Source organism: Crocodylus siamensis, chromosome 1, assembly GCF_052110815.1.
Source record: "Crocodylus siamensis isolate JL-2025a chromosome 1, ASM5211081v1, whole genome shotgun sequence".
In the NCBI taxonomy this organism is placed as follows: domain Eukaryota; kingdom Metazoa; phylum Chordata; order Crocodylia; family Crocodylidae; genus Crocodylus; species Crocodylus siamensis.
The window spans coordinates 225,601,290-225,620,023 of record NC_143395.1 but is presented as its reverse complement, the minus strand read 5'-3'; positions in this window follow the sequence as shown (position 1 = coordinate 225,620,023).

The following is an 18,734-nucleotide window of genomic DNA, read 5'->3' as shown; positions in this document are numbered from 1 at the left end:
GTGGAACTGATCCCTTGCTTAAAGCTTTTCTTTGCTAAATGGGGCCAGACATTTGCCTGCCTAAACCAATATTATTCTGTATTGCTTATCCTATAAGGCTATGAATGACTGCTGTGCAATATTAAACAGCTGATTAATTTCATGTTTTCCAAAACTGGGATATGCTCCGTCTATAGGGCTGGTCAAAAATTTTCAATCAAAATCCACTTTTGAAGGAAAAAAGGGCTTTTTTTCCAAACACAATATCTTGGGAAAAGAGATGTCCTGTTGACAATTGTTTTGTTTCAGCAGAACACCTCATTTCCTGGCAATCAAAGGCCAAAATCTCTGGGCTTAAAACAATAGTTTTTCTGGTTTGGGTTTTAGATTGACAGGTTTTCAGTGAAAATAGGAGAAAATGTTGAAAAAAAAGTTTTAGTGAAAACAGGAAAAAAGTTATGTTTGTTGTTGTTGTCAATTAAAATGTTCCTCGAGGATTGAAAACCAGTTTCCCAACTGACCTAGGTTTGGGGTTCTTCCAGATGAAATGATGATGGTGACATGTGAAGGCATTGCTGCTATTGTTTGTTCTGAGGTAGCACTAGTAATGGACATTTTGTGGCAGGTGCTCTACAAACATGCAGCAAAATGGACAATATTTGCCTCAAAGTATTTAGTCTAAAGATTTCATAAGGGCTTACTTGGCTAAAAACTAGAAACAAGTAAAGTAACTGGGCATGTCTATATGTGCAATAAGTTTAGTACCTCTAATAGGAGGTACTACGTAATGACACATTAGGCTGACCTAACACAGTTGCAAAAGCGAATACCGTTTTACTGATGCTTAATGCACAGTAGACTCATTCTACTGTGCATTAGGATATTAGCACTGTTTTTGATGTGACACTTTAATACACAATAGAATAGGCTACTGCACATTAAAGCACACTTGTAGATGTGCCCAGTAAGCACAACATATGTTCGGGGTGCTTCTGGGTTTTGTTTATTTTGTTTGATTTTAGTCCAGAATCAAAAGAAGAACCTGCCAACATTGGCTATGTTGGAAAAGTGAGGGGCAGAAAAAAGAAAGGGAAGGGGGAGGAGAGAAAGGGGAAGTGTGGGGGACGCAAAGCAAAAAAGAAAAAGGGATGACAGTTTCCAAACAGCTCCAAGGAAAGAGAGATCCTGCTGACAAGTCTGGATACCACCAAAATGACTTGCTTTGTTCTTTTCTTCTGTTTTGTCAGCATGCTAGTTTGGAAAACAGCTGCTTTGAGATCTGAGCGATACACCTGGGCTGGCAATCTCTATCACATAAATTACCCTTTTTTTTTTTTTTATTACCACAGTTACTCTGTCAAGGTTGTGCTAACTGATTTGGGTCTATTAATATGTATTTACTTTTCTGCTATCTATCCAGATTTAAAACAATGAGGATGCGGTATGATTTATTTAGAGGACAGGGTACTTGACTGGGACTCGGGAAATTTTGGTTCTGTTTCTATCTGTAGCTGACCTACTGCATAAACTTAAGCAACTCATTTCACTTCTCTTGGCATCTGCTTCCTCTTCCTTTTGTCATTTGTTATGCTTAATTAGACTATACACTATTTGAGGCATTTCAGCACATATAGCATCTAGCACAATAGGGCCTGATATTAGTCACAGCCTTCAAGCATTATTAGGGCACAAGTAATAAGAAGAATAGACCTAACTTTTTAAGTTTCAGAAACAACCCTTTTTCTTTCAAATAAATTCATTTATTTGCATTTCTTTCATATTGAGTTATCTAGTGTTGTATGTCTCTTTAAGATCTCCTTAGCCTTTTAATATGCAAGCCATAGAAAAGTTGGTTCAGGAGTATTGACTGCATATTTGCCTGGATCTAATATTCACCAGCTACTACAGATTTTCCAAGATATTTTTCGTTCTTCCTCACTGGAGGGTGAAGAACTTATACATCTTCCTAATGGGGCTTCCTAGACACTTGTTCTTACAGCTTTTGGTAAAAACAGTTGCTCCTGCTGCTTCTGTAAGAGATTCTCTGGGGGAAAATGATCCATGTGACAGAGAGAGAGTCCTTAACTCTTTTTACCAGTCTGGGGTAGGGAGAGAGTAGGCAGAGATAAGGTAAATGACCTGTCTCACCTCTCCAAAGAGGTAGGACACCAAGCTCGTCTTGAAGCAAACATGCATACGTGCTCTTGAGGCCTCAGGGCTAGCTCATTGGTATTCTGATCCAACAACTGCTGAAGCCAGCAAGAGCTTTGCCTTTGACTGGTGGGCAATAGATCTGGCCCTAATTCATGCTGCCTAAGGTTAAGTGGTGTAACTGGTAATTTCTAACGATAAGAGATTTCCATTGCTTGTGAAAAGGGATTGAGAGGGCTATGATTGAAAGCAAAGGTGGGCTGTAGTCACAGTCATAAAAAGACTGAAAATTGCATTAGGCTCAATTGTGCTCGCTAAAGTGAGGATTTTTTCACTTGCTCTGTCTTATATTAGCAGCAGCACACTTGTTCATGAAGTTGCATTCTCCCTGGAAATAAGGCAGGGAGAGCATCCTGGAAGCATTGTAGGCACCTTGCTCAAGGCTTGAGTTTCTCAAGTGCTGAAAGATGATGGTTTGGAATGCACTTAAGACATTCTGACCACCTCATTTGTAGGGCTGATGTTCATGGAGCCAAAATGAATAGATAAGGTTTATTTCCTTAGCAGTATGACTGAGCACCCTGCCACCACAGTAAAGATGTATCCTTAGATGCTCTCAGTCTAAATGTTCGTAATTAATAATAATTACTAGCAGCAGATATCTCAAACGTTATCCCTAACATATAAAATGAAGTTCATTAATCATTTGTTGTTAAGTTAGAAATTAACATGAATACAGGGGTGTAGGTTGTAGCCATGTTGGTCTAAGGACATAGGCAGACAAGGTTCTTTGGGTGAATCTGATATCTTTTATTAGACCAACTTAAATAGTTGGTAAATCTTCACTGACTGGCCTTCTTGCATACCTACTGGCCTCTGGCTGCTTTACCACTCCATCCAGGAAGAGCACAGACCATCTGTAGATGCTTCCTCAGCCTGACAAAGGGTTTTTAAACCTGAAAGCTTGCTAAGAACATTTTTTCCAACTATTTAGGTTAATCTAATAAAAGATATCAGCTTCATCCAAAGAAAATTAACATGAATGCTTTTTCCAGCTCAGAATTTGGAAGCTGTTAGCTAAACCATGTCACTTAACTAGCTGAATTTGTGTTAAACTCTTGTATTGAAATATGCACCTTTTATCTACATAGGCTAAGACACATTTGAACACTCATGTGTTAGCACCTTCCAAATAATTATACTCAAGCCTTAAGGTTCTGCTACTTCTGCAAGTAAAAAAAAAATAGGATTACGTGCCAATTAAAAACTATAATAGAATCAGGAAAATGTCAGCCTCCTTTCCTCATGCAGCTTCCTGATTCTGTTGGCTAACGAAGCAACAAATTTGGCAGCAAATTGCAGCCTTGCTACTACTAGAAAGGTCAACTATTGAACAGGTCTGGAAAGTTAAACTGCCCGTGCACCTCTGTGAGCGGTCAGAAGTGAGTTGCATTAATGGGACCATGAGGTGGAATCATTCATATCCACTTACACATGCTGCACCGAGGGTATGTGGAAAAATAGAATTTCTGAGATCCAGACCTGTTATTCTAGCATCTTTCACTTGTGTTAAATTCACCTTAAGACAACTGAAAGCATTACTTTCAACTTCTCACACTCCTTGATTGCAGGTCTATGGAGTGACCAAATACTTTTTTCAAATCACTAACTAGCAGTTGGAGTAAAGTGAAGAACTGGAGAAACAGGCAGAAAGGTTAAGAAAGAAGTTTTCTCTATACACTGATTGACTTGGTAACTAGTACTACAACTTATCTTTCAAAACTGAACTCTGGTGCAACACATATGGAAAAAGAATGGCATGTCTTTGTTAAAATTTAATTGCTCACTGCTGCCCTCCCAGAGCTAGACCCTGTGCCCTTTGAAGGGAGCAAACCACACTGTTTGTGCTAAAAATATTCGGCTTGGACGGAAATGACAGAACTCACTAAATAATCACACAATGCAACATTAGCCAGAAGGACAACAATGTACTAAGAATTTAGTCAAAAGCTTACTCGTTCATTATTTCACTCAACAGATGCTTCAAAAGAAAGTGCAGCACTTCCTCAGCAGAGACAACACTGTGGATACTTATAGCAGCCTCCTTGTCAGTATTCTCTAGAACTGGTAAAATGTCAATACTTGGACTTTATTCCATGCAAACAAAGCAAGCTAAATAGCCTAAAGGATACATATATTTTGCTGTTCTCTACTGTGTGTGATGTTAATCCTCAATAAAGTAGTTAACAGAGATGGGTCTGTGACTTCCACAAAATCTGGGAGTTTAAATAAGATGAGGTCATCCCTGGTAAATGCCATCAAAATACCTAGAAAAAATGTGAAAGCATGCGAATAATGGACAGAAACAATGCAGAAGGAATGTTGCCCAGTGCTCGGAGACAGGGATTCAGGACTCCTGGACCCTATTCTAATCTCTGGAAGGAAATAGGCAGTCATGACTCAGCTTCTGTTTCTGTCTCCAGGAGAAAGTGCTTTTTAGTAAACAGGGCAAAAGCCTGGGAATCAGACTACTTGATTATTTCAGTCAGGATTACAGTAGAACCTGGAGGTCCCATCCAAAAGTTTATTGCATTGTGCTAGCTACTGTAGAAATACATGGACAAGGAATTCAGATAAAGGGATCAAATAACTCATCCAGGGGCTACACTGCAAATCTGGCAGAAATGAAAATTGAATCCATCTATTATGAATTCTGGAGGCAACTTTAAGCTTCTCTAGCAAAAAGTAATGTAATCTTTCAGACTAATCCATGGATTGACCTGCAACCCAGTAGTGTATTGATGGGTGGGTGAGCAGGGCATAGGCCTTGGCATTATCTAATGAAGGTTGCTGGAATGGAGCCAGAGGGGATGCTTCACCCTCCCGTCCCCTTCCCCTGTCTCTCTTCCTCCTGTATCCTGCAAAATCCCAATAGGGGCTCCAGCTCTGGCAGCAGAAGGCAGATCAGCAGTGGTGATACACAGTGCAGAAGCAATGGCTGGAGGTTTGCTGCTGCCAGGGAAAGGTGCCACTTCCTTTTTTTCCCACCAAAAGCCATTTTTAAATAGCCACTTGACACACATTGGCAATGAAAAGAGGTGACATTTCCCCTCCCTTTCTGGCCACAGCTCCTGTATCATGTGCTGCCAGCCCCTGGGGTACAAAGCTGGCTGGGTATGACTCTGCTGGAACCAGCTGTTAAACTTTGCTGTGCCTCAGTTCTGCCATCTCTAAGGCTGGTTTAATAATAATTATGCCTGCCTAATAGGGGCACTGTGAAGATATTAAATGTCTGAAAGCTGTAGATGAAAGGTGTCACTACATGGAAGTGTTGCTGTCATTCAGCAGTCATATGTATATTAAAAACCCAACAAACTTATTCCAACCAAATTACTGTTTGGAACATCTTGACAGTGTCTGAGTGAACCTGGGATATTAGCCATCCAGATTTTTTACCATGCAACCTCACATCCATCTGAGCAGCTCCCAGCAAGATTTCACTGTGCTGTGTTTCCTCTGCAGAACATGTTTGCAGATACCTGATTTTTGACAGTACTGTCATCCAAATGGCTTCCCTGAAGACTGGGGGCAGCCATTCTAAATCCAAACCATCAGCATCCTTCTTACTGTACACACTGTCTGCACATGCACAAACAGGTGACCTGTTTGCCTGTGGTGATATCCAGCTGAGCTCAAAGATCAGATATACAATACTTGCGGATAAAAGGTCTGTAGTTAAATGATATGGACCTTTTCTGATGCCTCTGAACTGTGGAGAGGCGGTCACTGCATCTACCCATGGAGGCTGACTCCAAAACGACTTTTTTCACAACTATTTGTCTATTTTCAGTATTTTAGCTTCTTTCTTCAGCATATTTAAAGATAATTTCCAAGACTGGTTAGAGCTTTGGTGAAGCATCAGCCTGCCTTACTTTCCTCTTCTGACTACCAGCCTGAATCCTCCCCATCTTCCTTCTGGTCTGGTTATTTCAGGTACTGGGTCTGATTCTCTTTGATCACCTCTTCACTTTACACTGAGCGGGCTATAAGCCTACTATAAATGGTGAAGAGATGATCATAGAGAATCAAGGTCAGTACCTGAAATAACCAGAGAAGGGAAGCAAGGCAGGCTGATGCTTCACCAAATCTCCTCCAGGATATACTGGTATGAAGGCGTGTTCTGTATTGCCACCTGGGCTGTCCCTGATACTCAGGTTTAGTTGAAGAGCAGTGTCTTCTACTTATTCTCAGCTGAGAAACAGCTCTTAAAGCTGCTTTGAGCTATAAAATAGCTGAACTTGCTTGAGAGGCCTGAAAATCTGTCATATTGGTGGCCTTTTGCCCCATTCCTACACTGCAGGCACTTCCTCTCTTATATAATGACTCAAATGTACCATAAGCCTTTCGATGACATGTTCAAATAAATGTAGTGATTTAATTTCTGACATAGCATGATACAGTTGATTGTGTCAATGGTTTATTTTCCTCCAAGTCGATAGAAACTGAACAATAATTACTTTAATTAAGATTTGCATAATTGTGATTAGTAACTTCCAAGAGAACTGTTGTAGTGACATAAAAGCTTATCTAACAGCTATTGAATTATGTTTCCTTTTTTTATTTGATTTTTTGAAATCACAATAAGCAGTAAACAGGATGTGTCTAGTTGATTATTTAATTAACCATATTAAGTAGCTGTAGGCTGAAGTAATTAAGAAAAGTTTGAACACTTCCAAGAATAAACAAGGGATTTTATCTGAAGGTTCACAAGAATCCTGCTGGTTTCAAATACTATCTCCATGTGAAAGATAGATCCAGAAAGCATACCAAGGTAATGTTCTTTCTCTCTCTCCTCCTCCCATTTCAATGGAAGTCATGCACCTAAATGCTTGTAAGGATCTGGGCTTAGATGCTTTGGAGAAGTCTCCTGGGCTTCAGAATTTCAGTTTGGCCTAATATATCATTCCCATCAAAGTTTAGCTAAATTGTCTGTACTGATGGGTCCTGACCACCCCCCTGGGTTCATATTCCTCGCAGAAATTGAATGCAGTGGGAGGTTCTCCTGGTTGACAGGGTTTGGAAGTCGACCAAGGAGAAATGAATACTGAATAAGCAGCAGTAGAGCTTTTAAGAGATGGTGGGGTGGGATAAGCCCCCCTTCTCCCTCTCAAGAGACAGAAGCAAGCATTAGAATCCAATATACCCACGTAGACCAGTATGGAAAGAAAGACAGACTATCTAGATAAAACATGCTCAAAAATATTGATTTCAGTGACTTTTATTGTGGTATGAAGTTTGACATGAATAAGGTTAGAGGTAGTGAAAGAGTTAGAAGAGCAGGTAGGTAGCATGTAGAAAAGAGTGGCTTATACTTGAGTGTCACCAGAATGGTCTACTGGGGCCAGGTTTCAACTAAGAGTCTGCCCACCTTTACCCAAAAAGTCTGTAAATCTCATTAAGCCTTTCACTGAAGTTAACCAAAGTTTTGAGTTTACAGTGAATTTGAACTGCATGTCATTCTGAAAGTTTGGCACAGCTCTGATTAGAACACATTAGAGAACAGCAGCTTCATTAAAATTAATATTAACAATGGCTTCATTAATGAACAATATTAACAGCAGTTTCATTACTGGAAAATTTATTGTTTAATTGGATTTCATTGATTTAATATATAGAGGCAGATCCTTGCTGTCATTAATCAATGTCACTTTATGATCTTCAGTGAAGCCGAACTGCTCTCCACCACCTGAGAAGCTGTGATGTAGCTCACATTAAGTCTGTGACTTTGTGACTGTTTTAGCAAATTGCTTGTCAAATTTCTCATCTCTTTGGCTTGGCGACTGTGTTAGAAATCTGCTGCAATCGGGCTTTCTTGAAAAATACCCCAATGGGATTTCTTAATGGTTTTATATGAGACGCTAACTGAGTAGTCGTTACTGCGCAGTTTAGTACATATATAAACATTGCAAACTTGTATAAACAAGTACTAAATGACTGTTCAGTAATGAATATTTAGTCAGTGTCTCATGTAAAACCATTAAGAAGTCCCATAGGGGAATTTTTCAAGGAAGCCCGTAGCAGGAGATTTCTAACACAATCTCCAAGCCAAAGAGATGACAAATTTGACAATTAATTTGCTAAAACTGTCGCAGACTGAATGTGAACTACAGCACAGCTTTTCAGGTGTGTAAACAAGTACTAAACAACTGAACAGTCACCTGAGTTACAGCGCAGTAGTACCGCAGAGTGGCTTTTAGGTGATGCTGAATGTGCAGCAGCTTGTTAGTATTGCATGGTTGCATCGTGTCACGCTTCCTGCCATGCAACGCTACTAATCAGTAGTAAAGAGCTACTGCACCATCAGCATCTCATGTAGATGCACCCACTGAGTCAGGAATGCCATGAGAAATGTCTTTCTTGTGCTGTTTTGGGATTTTCACTTCTAGTCTTAACAAATTCCTACTCCTTAAGCTAAGCCAGTTTGGTCATTGCTTCGATAGCCAGAATATGTACCAAACAACAGCAACAAACAGTGATCCTGATATCTTGCATGATGCTCACTACAGTTACACAGTTAATGAAATCCTCATCTCCCAAGAGCCACTAGTAAATTCCCTTTGATTTCAATAACTTCAGGATTCCTCCCAATACCTAGAAAGGCTCAAAGTGGATGGTTTAGGCTGACAGGAATCCATAGAACTAATTCATTATTAATGTAAGTCTAGAAAATACCATGCCCATGTAATCTGGTGTTGCCCTATAGATTGTGGCCATAGTTAATTATTCATAAGGAACTAATAACCTAGCTGCTATTTTGTAGACAAATTAAGCAGAACAAAATTCAAGCTGGAATTACTAAAAATATATAGAATCCCAAAATGCCATTATTGCAATCAGGTTTTTTTAGATCGTAATTTGAATTGATGCTTACTAGCTTGCACAAACACTAGCAGGCTGTATTACTTAATGTTTAAGTGCATTACGATCCTTGGATAAAAAGTTCTGTAAGAATTTGCCCATGGTCCCTGTGACAGATTCACGTCTGGAAAAGCTGGGGATGAGCAGTGTGCATACCCTGTTCACCTGGTCTCAATGCACCTTCCTCTTCTCACCTGCCACAACTTGTTGTTTCTAAAAAAAATAAAAAAAAATGAATATTCAGTTATGGAGAGGTGGTGCCTGTGGTCACTCAGTGGATTTGGTGCAGTCAAGTCTACGTTGGGCTTCTGTGTGGCCTCCACTCCACCCCTTTCCACTCAGGTGTTGCTGTGAGACCTTGATGGTGAGCAGGGTCTCTACTTAGTACCTGGAAGGAAAGGAACTGTGTGAGGATCAAACATGGCTCTCTGTGCCTGCTGGCAGGCTGCTTCTGGTTTGCAGGCTCCCCTTGCCTATGTCCCTCACAGGGTGTTGCATAGTCCCAGCTGTCTCTGTGAGGATCCCACACCAGCCATGCGGCACTGGCCAGCTCTCTCTGCACAGTTCCTCCAGCCATTCACCTGCCTTGACCTGTGCTGCTCCACGTGAGGGCTCCAGCATGGGCTGTGTCTTGGCAGTATCTGCAGTGATGAGATGCTCTGCTCTAGCAGCAGAGAAAACATGCAGGCCCCTTCCTTGTGTCCTGGTGCATCCCCTCTCCTCTTTTTAGCCTCTCTCTTGGCCACCTTCCTCTGGCCTCCAGACCAATCACTGCATCCCTTCTGGCCAGCAGGGTGCCAGGTGGTCACATTATAGCCTGACCACCTGGCACAGGGTGATACAGAACAGCTGGGGATGCATCCCCTCAAGCTAGGCTGCATGCCTTTCTTCTTCCCTGGGCTCATATGGGCCATCTAGTAAGCCAGCAGCTCAGAAGGGGCCCTGTCGCTGTCTGGTTGCAAACTCTGACAAAACCTTGGGGCCTAAGAAAACAATATAGGGCTTGTTTATTTTCTTCCCATAACCAAACAATAAAACAAAGTGGCAGCTGGCCCAAAAGGAGGCTGCAAACTCATAAGCATTTTGTCATGTCAGATATTTAAACCTATTCAGTAGCAGAATTGAGCAGGGGAAAGGTGACCAGGATACTAGCCTGAGGAGCTGGGGAAAAGGGACAAAAATAGCTGCTGGCATAGCTGGCTAAACTGCTACTATGAGCAGCACTACAGAAACCACAGTCCTATGTACCACTGTTACCCAGTAAAGACCTGCTCTGTTATGCCTCTGAACCAGCTTAGCTCAAAACCTATCAAACAAACTAAAATTGGTTATTAGCTATGCTAGGAGTTTGCAACCTATATATAACCATTACAATATGCTACCAAGGGTACTCTGATGAAAAGGTGAAAGTGCCAGACTTAATTCCCATACTAAACTAGCAAGCTTGGACATCTCAGCCCCATTGTTGCACTCTCCCTATTGTACAGTACTACAGCAATGACTGATTCTTCAAACCACATCTTCAAGCTCTTACCTGTGGGCTGAACCTCACTCTTGGCAATTAGGGCTCCAAGCCCATGGAAGAGAAGGAGGAGGAGGCATAATAATATTCTTATTGGCTTCAGCAGGATTACTTAAGGTACAGATCATTAGCTGATATGAGAAATGGGAGGAAAATACACAGCCTAAAGAAGGGGATAAGAATAATTGAATCAGTAGATCTGATTTCCCACAGCCTTTCACTTTGCATAGTCACTTACACCTGCAGGAAGTAGGTATACAAAGCTTCTATTCTGGTATTGTTTTACACTCACATGCACGGTACACCCATGATTATGCAAGATGCTAGAAAGCGCAGAATCAGAACCATTGTGTGTGTAATAATCCCAATGTAAATACAGGAAAAATAGCCTCTGTGCAGGAACTGATTGCTTGATTATTGCTTATGGCTATGGAAGAATTCTAATGTTCCTAACTGGGAACAAAGCTGTTGTTTAACCATTTCTGAAGGGGTGAGAGGTCTAAAACATAGGTCTGCAAAGACAAAACTGCCAACAATTATAAGGAAGTCAAGGGCTCTGTCATATCCAAAAGACATGAACTGTCGCTAGACTGTAGAAGAACATGGCAAGAGAACTTCTATAGCAGGGCTTTCCTGAAAAATGTTTTCTAAGCAAGACAATAACACTCAAGAAGCCTTGTCCTCCTTTAAGCATTTAGTTGAGACTGTTATGACTAAAGAGACTGAAGATTTGAAATTGAAATGCAGTGAAGAGTAGCCCCTGGTCTACAATGCCTACATCACCTTAATAAGCATGAGCAAAGCAAGATAATAAAAGAGAGTATTGAATCATAGAGAAGTAGGGCCTCAAGGGACCTCTGTAGGTCGTGTAGTCTAACCCCCTGCCTGAGGCAGGATCATCCCTAGCCAAACCAGTATATAAAGGGAGGTACAGACTGGATGTCATGAGGATATAAAAGGGCCATTGCTACCAGGGGCAAGAAATATGTTTGCAGAAGCAAAGCAAATGATTAAATCTGCCTCTTGTCTTCGCATTTTATTTAAGTCTTTTAAAGGTTCCCATACTAAGAAACAAAACTTTCAGTGCTTTCAGATTCTTGTTCCTCAAGAAACACTTTTTTTTTAACCTGTTACTCAAGGTTTAGATTTTTTTTGTATCTGATCACCAGGGATCCAGGTTTTCTGTTCACCATGGTAAAACACAAATTTCCTCATTTTAAGGGGAAAAACCTGGATTGTCTTCTTTAAAGCAGAAAAACATGAGAAACGGTGGGTTTCTCTTTGCAGGCTGTCAGGATGCCAGTGCCGGTGGGAGTCCTGCACTGCTATGAAGTATCCCCTGCCTGCTGGGCAGCAGTGAGTGTGGTGGCATGGAGAGCACCTTGCCATGGCAGCACCTGGCCCCGCTCTGTCCTGCCACACAGTATCCTGCCCACTGGGCCACAGAGGCCCTGGGGGGAAGGCCACAGGGCAGGGAGCCCCAAGCCCACAGCAGGCAGCCTACATCCATCCTTGCCCCATGTACAGATCTAGGGGGCACACGCCCCTCGTGCCCCACCCCAAGATTGCATGCAATGGTGAGGAGCAGGCCCCTCCCCACCTGATCCCACAGCAGGCAGCCCATACCTGTGCCCCACAACCACAGTCTCCACTTCGGCTGTACCATCCGTTGGGGAGGGGGACCTGGGCTCTGGGCTCCACTTCGTCACAGCAGCTGCCACCTTCCACAGGCAGCAGCTGAGACTTTGACACTGCTGCAAAGGGCGGGGGGCTGTGGACCCAGGTCCCTGATCCCATAGCTCTGGCAGCTGGGAGTCCCCCTGGCAGGACTGGAGCTGTGGGGGGTGAGGGGTAGGGGGCTTTGGGTGGGGAGTGAGGGGCAATGGCATGGGAAGGCCACCAGCATATCAATGTTACTCAGTACCACAAAGCAGTAGGTGGGGAGAGCAGCAGCAGCTGGACCCACATCCTGGTGAGTGAAGGAAGCAGGAAGAGCTCTGATTTTCCATGACCAAAAAAACCCAAAATCAAACACCAATATTTATAGGTATTTAGATTTTATTTTATCATAGTGATTGAGGCACTGGTAGGCTTCCAAGTTGCTTTCAAATTGAAAATATATCAATAAAACATTGTGTTCAATTAATACCTATGAATATAGTGGCTTTTCATTGTACAGAAAACCATGGATTTGGGGGGTTTTAACCAGAGAATTTGTGGGCTCTTATCAGAGAATTTGCGAAACACAAAACCAGGATCCCTGCTGATCATTCATGTAGTTCTCAGCAAAACGGTGTGGAATTGTGAACGAAGGGTTACGTCCCCCCTCCCCACCTCTTTGCTGTAAAACTTCACTGTCAAGTGAGTATTAGGTGCAGAGAGAACTCCAGCTCTGCACTGTAACTGAGAGCGCATTGCGGGAAGCATTCTGAGTTGCAAACATCCCCTGAAATAAACAGAAGTTCGCTGTTGAGTCCAAGGCAGAGGGGAATCTAACCACTGGCTGCCAGCCTGCAGCTGGTTTCCCCTAGCAATGGCCAGCCTGCACTGTTTTCAGAGGGGGAGCGGGGAAAGGGAGCAAGCGAGCTCGTTCTAGGGGTTCCCCAGTCTGGCGGGTGGGGTGCGTGAGTTGGAGCCCCCTCACACCTTGGAGGGCTCCACTACAGCCAGACCACCCAGACCGAACCCCCTCCACTCCCTTTCCATTCTGAAAACAGAGGCAGGCTGGCAGGCAGGCTGACAGAAGTTACAGAAGATGCTCTGTTTTGAAACATCTTTTTCTGACACCTCATGCCATGAGGGGTCACCTTTTCACCCAATCAGCCATTTTTGAAGTGATCTGCAGCCATGTGCTTGTCACAGCTATAGACCAAGTGGCCAGATGGGGCGAATATTGTCACTTCTGTCTACACCCTTAGGGGAGAGGTTATCAAATGAATAATATACACAAAACATGCTAGCAAAACATGACTTCTGTGGTGGGCCTGCTAGTTTCTGTGAAATTTAAATTATTGTATTTCAAAACTTGAGGAATTAGACTTTATAACTGTAAAGAAAGCAACAGAATGTAATGTGGAGTGCAGTGCCACCAGTGCAGTGCTGTTTTGCCTACAGGTGCGCAAAGAGAAACCATAGCATAAAAGAGAAATGTGAACTACCCAGTCTTTTAAGGGAAGTAATAGGTCTGAAGTCCAGTGGTGACAATGAAACTGTTGATATGGGTAGGTATTTTAGCAGAATCTTCCAGTTTTCCTAAGACTGTAGGAGGACTTTGGAATTTTAAGTAGTAGACCCTTTACACATTTTAAGTAGTAGACCCTAATTTTTTTCCCCCATGCTGACTCTTTGCTGACATCAAAGCTCCAGAGCCTGTCACAATGCTTCCCAATCACTAACATGGGTAAATATTTTTTTTTTTTCCAAATGGATTATTTTAGTAACTATTTAATTTCAAGGATTTGCTTCTCTTGGTTGGATTGCAATTTGCCTTTGATCACTGTGCTGAGACTACAAAAATCATGAGAACTTGCAGGCTGGAGTTAAATATTTTTTTAAAGTTCCAGTTTGGTGAAAGAGTATCATATAATATTATACCATATTGTATCATGTATGCAATATATGTAATAATGCAATGGAATAGAACAAAATAAAATATAGAAGCTGCCTTTTAAAAAAATTTCCAAGAGAATCAGAGCTGGGAATAAAAAGGGCCAAGTTGTTTCCCTAAAGAATGATGATTAAAATCACAGGAATAATATTTGCATCCTTTTGTTAAGTTGTTATTTCCATAAATAAATACTGTACCAAGTATTTCACATATGTTCGAGTGGCTTGCCCTTAAACTGTGAAAAGAAAGTATTTTCTACTATGGAAATATGGATTCAAGGTGACCCAAAGAAATGTTAACAGCTGGGTGATCTGCACCCAGTTAACAATATTTCATGAGCAGTGATGTAGCAAATAACATGGCCTATTACAGTGTGTCACTCATTGCCACCTGGAAAAATGTCATTGCCTTTAACATTTCAAATTAAAATGACTCTTCAATTTAAATGATGCATCCCTGATTCCAACTCTGATTCAAAGCAGCGTGGATCCCCCTGAATAAAAATGTATGATAAAAAAAAGACCATTGATTCTCTAGAACTACCTTTCAAATAGCTGTTTGGATGTTCAGTGGCACTCTAGAAAGACTAAAATATTAACCAGAATTTCTGTTGTTTTCTACAGCATGTGCTTCACCCAGGTAAACAGGCTGACAAGTGGAAGCTAAAAGCTTTGAGGTTGCCTTTATTCCTCCTGCTCACTTCCTGTGGCACACTGTAGGGTTTCTTTGTTTTGATTTTTATTAATACACATTTTAGGGTGGTGGGAGGTCTGGACTGGAATAGATGTTTCTGTGGACCCTCATTGACAGACTGTATTGCATAGTTACCGGTGGAGGTTCTTTAATATTATTCATCACTTTCAATCTTCTCTTTTCTGCTCCTTTTACAACCTTAACTTTTTTTTCCATATGATTTTTGGCTGGGGATTCTCTTTTTATACACTAAACACAGGCTCAAAGAGAAGTAGAATGATTAATGTTAGGGATATTCATTGCTTTCCTCAGAAACTCTTTTTGAACTCTTTTAAAAGAGTGTCAGTAGATTCTAAAATTATCACTGCTTTTAATGGAAATGGACTCATCTTTGTTCATTTGTAGTCATTTGAGAGTTACCGTCAGTGAGGCAAAAATCACTTTCTCTGAAAAGTCAGGCCACTCAAGAGAAGATTAGGGGTAGTGGCATATGTGATCTTCTCTGAGATGAGTCATGCCAGTCAGTACGAAATAAAAATGCAGTCAAAAATTAAATTAGTGTAAGGAGCTCACAACATTCTGTAGTTCGTTGTTTGACATACATCACTACTAAACAAAAATGCAATTTTACTGGGTTTTGTTTGTGTTTTGATTTTTAGCATAGGAGAAGCCTGAGGGCAGGCTGGTAAGCGCTCTCTTCCTCACAAGCTCTGACAGTCTGTTATTAGTTGGGGAGATAAGCTAGACAAGTAAGAGAGGGAGGAATGTTCTCCAAATTGAATACCTGGTCTAACAATTTTGTGTACAATTTGAAACACCTATCAAGGAACCAGAGCATTGCTATTGGTCAATTTTGTATGTCAGTTGCCATTGTTAGTCATTTTCACCTAAATAAATTTGCCAGGCTGAACTGGGGAAAAATATCCTCTCCGAAGTATACTTCCACCAAGTAAAGGAAAACAAATAACCTACTCTCTTTTTCCTAAATCTATTGCAGGAAATGACAGGCTTTCATGTAGTTTTGTCTAAAAATGAACATTTATCTCTGTTCTTTTCCAGCTTAGATGATGACAACTGAAGTACATTTCTTCTTGAAGTTTACTTTTAAATCAGTGGAAATAGAAATAGCTCCAGAACACCCTCAGCTACATGGAGGTAGATAATTCAAGCAATTGTTTTGAGTATAGGCCATTGGCAATGGGCAAAGTTTGAAGTTCATCTGTCTAACCACACGTTCAGGGGAGCCGTGTGCAAAAATTGTACTTGTAATTGTACTGGTCTTTTTTTTTTCCTTTTCCATTTCCACCATGTGCAGCACATATTGTACAAGACTGTGCAGGGGCTGATGCATGACATTGTTTACCCCACCAGAGAGAAAAAAACATTTAAAAAAGAGCAGGTCAACCTGTTAAAGAGGTAGACCTGTTCAGTTGTCCCTGACAACTACACAGTATCCATATCTGATCTCCTGAGAACTTCTGGCACATGACAAATATGTCACCTGCCTAGAGTGAATTAAAATGCATAAGGGTATTGATGAGTTGCTGCAGCTTACCAATGGGTGACTGGTAGAGACAAGATCTGATCCCTCCACAGCCCCCAGCCACAGTGCATCACAGGTTCCCTCTGAAAAAAGGAAAGGAGAGGGAGACATAATAAAACAAACTTTGAGGGCTTTGCCAACTATAGTTGCATCAATTTATATGCACAGAGAGGACCTAAAGAGTTAAGAGGACCCAAGGAAGGAAGGACAGAAAGACTTTTGACTTTTATGAACATCTTATTAAGGGAAAAGGGGGTAACAATACAGCAAAACAAAAAAGGACAGCCCACACAGGAGCCCAAGTTCAGAAGACACAGCCTGGGGCTAGTTCTCAAGGTCTGCCCTCACAGTCTAAAGCAAAAACATCCAGTACCACATAAATCCACTAGGGCCCTTGCCAATAGCCTGGAGGAGGGGGTGGGTGGGAGGGGAAGTGTCACAGTGTGAGGACCAAATAGCCACCCTCAACACTGCAGAGCACCCCTGAATGGCCCAATGTGCCTGGAAGGTGGGTACCAACCACTGGAGGACCACATGCTCAAACTCCAGCAACATGTGCACCCAGACTAAAAACTGAAAGAGTCACAGGGCATCTGACTTGGCATCAGTGAGCCGGTTCCTGCAGCTCCTGAGGGTGGCCATTTTAGCCTGGCCAAGTAACAAGTTAGCTAGGCAGATGACACCGCCCATCAGATGCCCAGTACAGAAAGTAGAACAAGTAAGTGGCCTCTGAGAGATCTAAGTCTAGCACCTCAAGCAAAACACTGGGGGCAGCAAACAGTGGCAATAGCCAGATGACATCTGAGGAAGGCCTGATGAACATCTCTCTCCACTCCCCCTGGACAAAAGGGGCAGGCTGCCAACACAGCTGAGTCCATGTAACCGACAAGAGTGCCAGTGGCTAGTATTCTGTGTAGCAGGCGCCACTGGAGGTTGTTGGGTTTTTTAGCAGTGCAGGGCTTATAAAGTGCACACCATGTGGTGCAGGCCAGCATGATTGCCAGTACCACTATGTGCCTCCACCACATCGTATCAAGATGAGTGGCAAGGACGTAGGCATGGCACATTCAAGTCACCCACATATACAGGACCTTTTGGGGGAGCACATTGAAGTGGATCCAGGTATGGCTGTCAGGAGGCACAGAAAAAACCAGGAAGGTCCTGGGCCCACCACCCAGGTCACTGTTTACAACCAGGACAATGGGCAGCAGTGGAAAGGGCTTGTCCAGGATATCCTTGGCAGGGAAGGCTCTCTGTGCTTGGAGGTGATCTTTGAGGTCAGCAGCCACATCTTCCAGGAGAATAGCCTGCATGTCCCCTAGGAGGTAGGCAGTGCAGCAGAACAAGCGCAAACTCAAGTGGGTGGCCAGAGCTTCAGCTGACAACGAGTCCAACTGGGCCATGTTGAAGAGCTGTCCCAGTCAAATAGTATGCAACTGGATTAGAGACTCAATAAGGCTGCTAAAAGTGAGGCTTTGCATCCCACGCTGTAGGGATGGGTTATAAATCAGGAGCTCCTGCAGTAACCATGGAAACTGCAGACACCTGACCTGGGGCAGGAGGTGGAAGCCAGCCCACCAGGACCACGTCAAGCTTCATAAGGAAAAACTTCTGGTCAAAATTGAGGCCTCCCACCCAGCAAAAAAACACATGAGCTAGCTGCCATCAAGGGAGGGGGTCCTTGCAGTAAAGGAACTTTTGGATGGCCTGCAGGCAGAAGGCAGCCACCCTGCACACTAGGTCAACTAATCCCTTCCCCTCCTCAGCTACCAGCAAATAAAGAATGGCTCAGAGGATCCAACAATGCCTGTCCCAGAAGAAATCCACAAGAAGTAACTGGAGCTTCTTGAGCAAGTCTGGTGGGGGGGGCCTAACACAGCACACAGCCACAACATCGTGGCTGCCAAGTTATTTACAATGAGGACCCACTCACAGTAGGGACAGCTGGGTAGCCATCAGTGCCATTGCTGTAGGCATGCCTCCACCTTGGCACAAAGGTCCTCCCAGTTCCATGCAGAGAACACTGACAGCCCAAAAAACACCTCCAGGGTTTTGAGGCCCTCACAATGCCAGGTAAGACCCATGGGCAAGTCTAGGAGCTGACCCAAGTACTGAGAAGCAGCGTCACTCTTGGTCCAGTTTACATGAGCCAAAGAAATGCACTCATGGGTGTGCTGACAGTCGACCAAGGCCTGGACATCACCCTGGGTGCTACAAAAAACAGTTATATCATCTCCGTATGCCATCAGTCTGATTGACTGGCAGCCTGCCAAGACAAAAGCTGATGGAAGGGTCAGGCTGGTCAGGCACTGCTGCAGCAC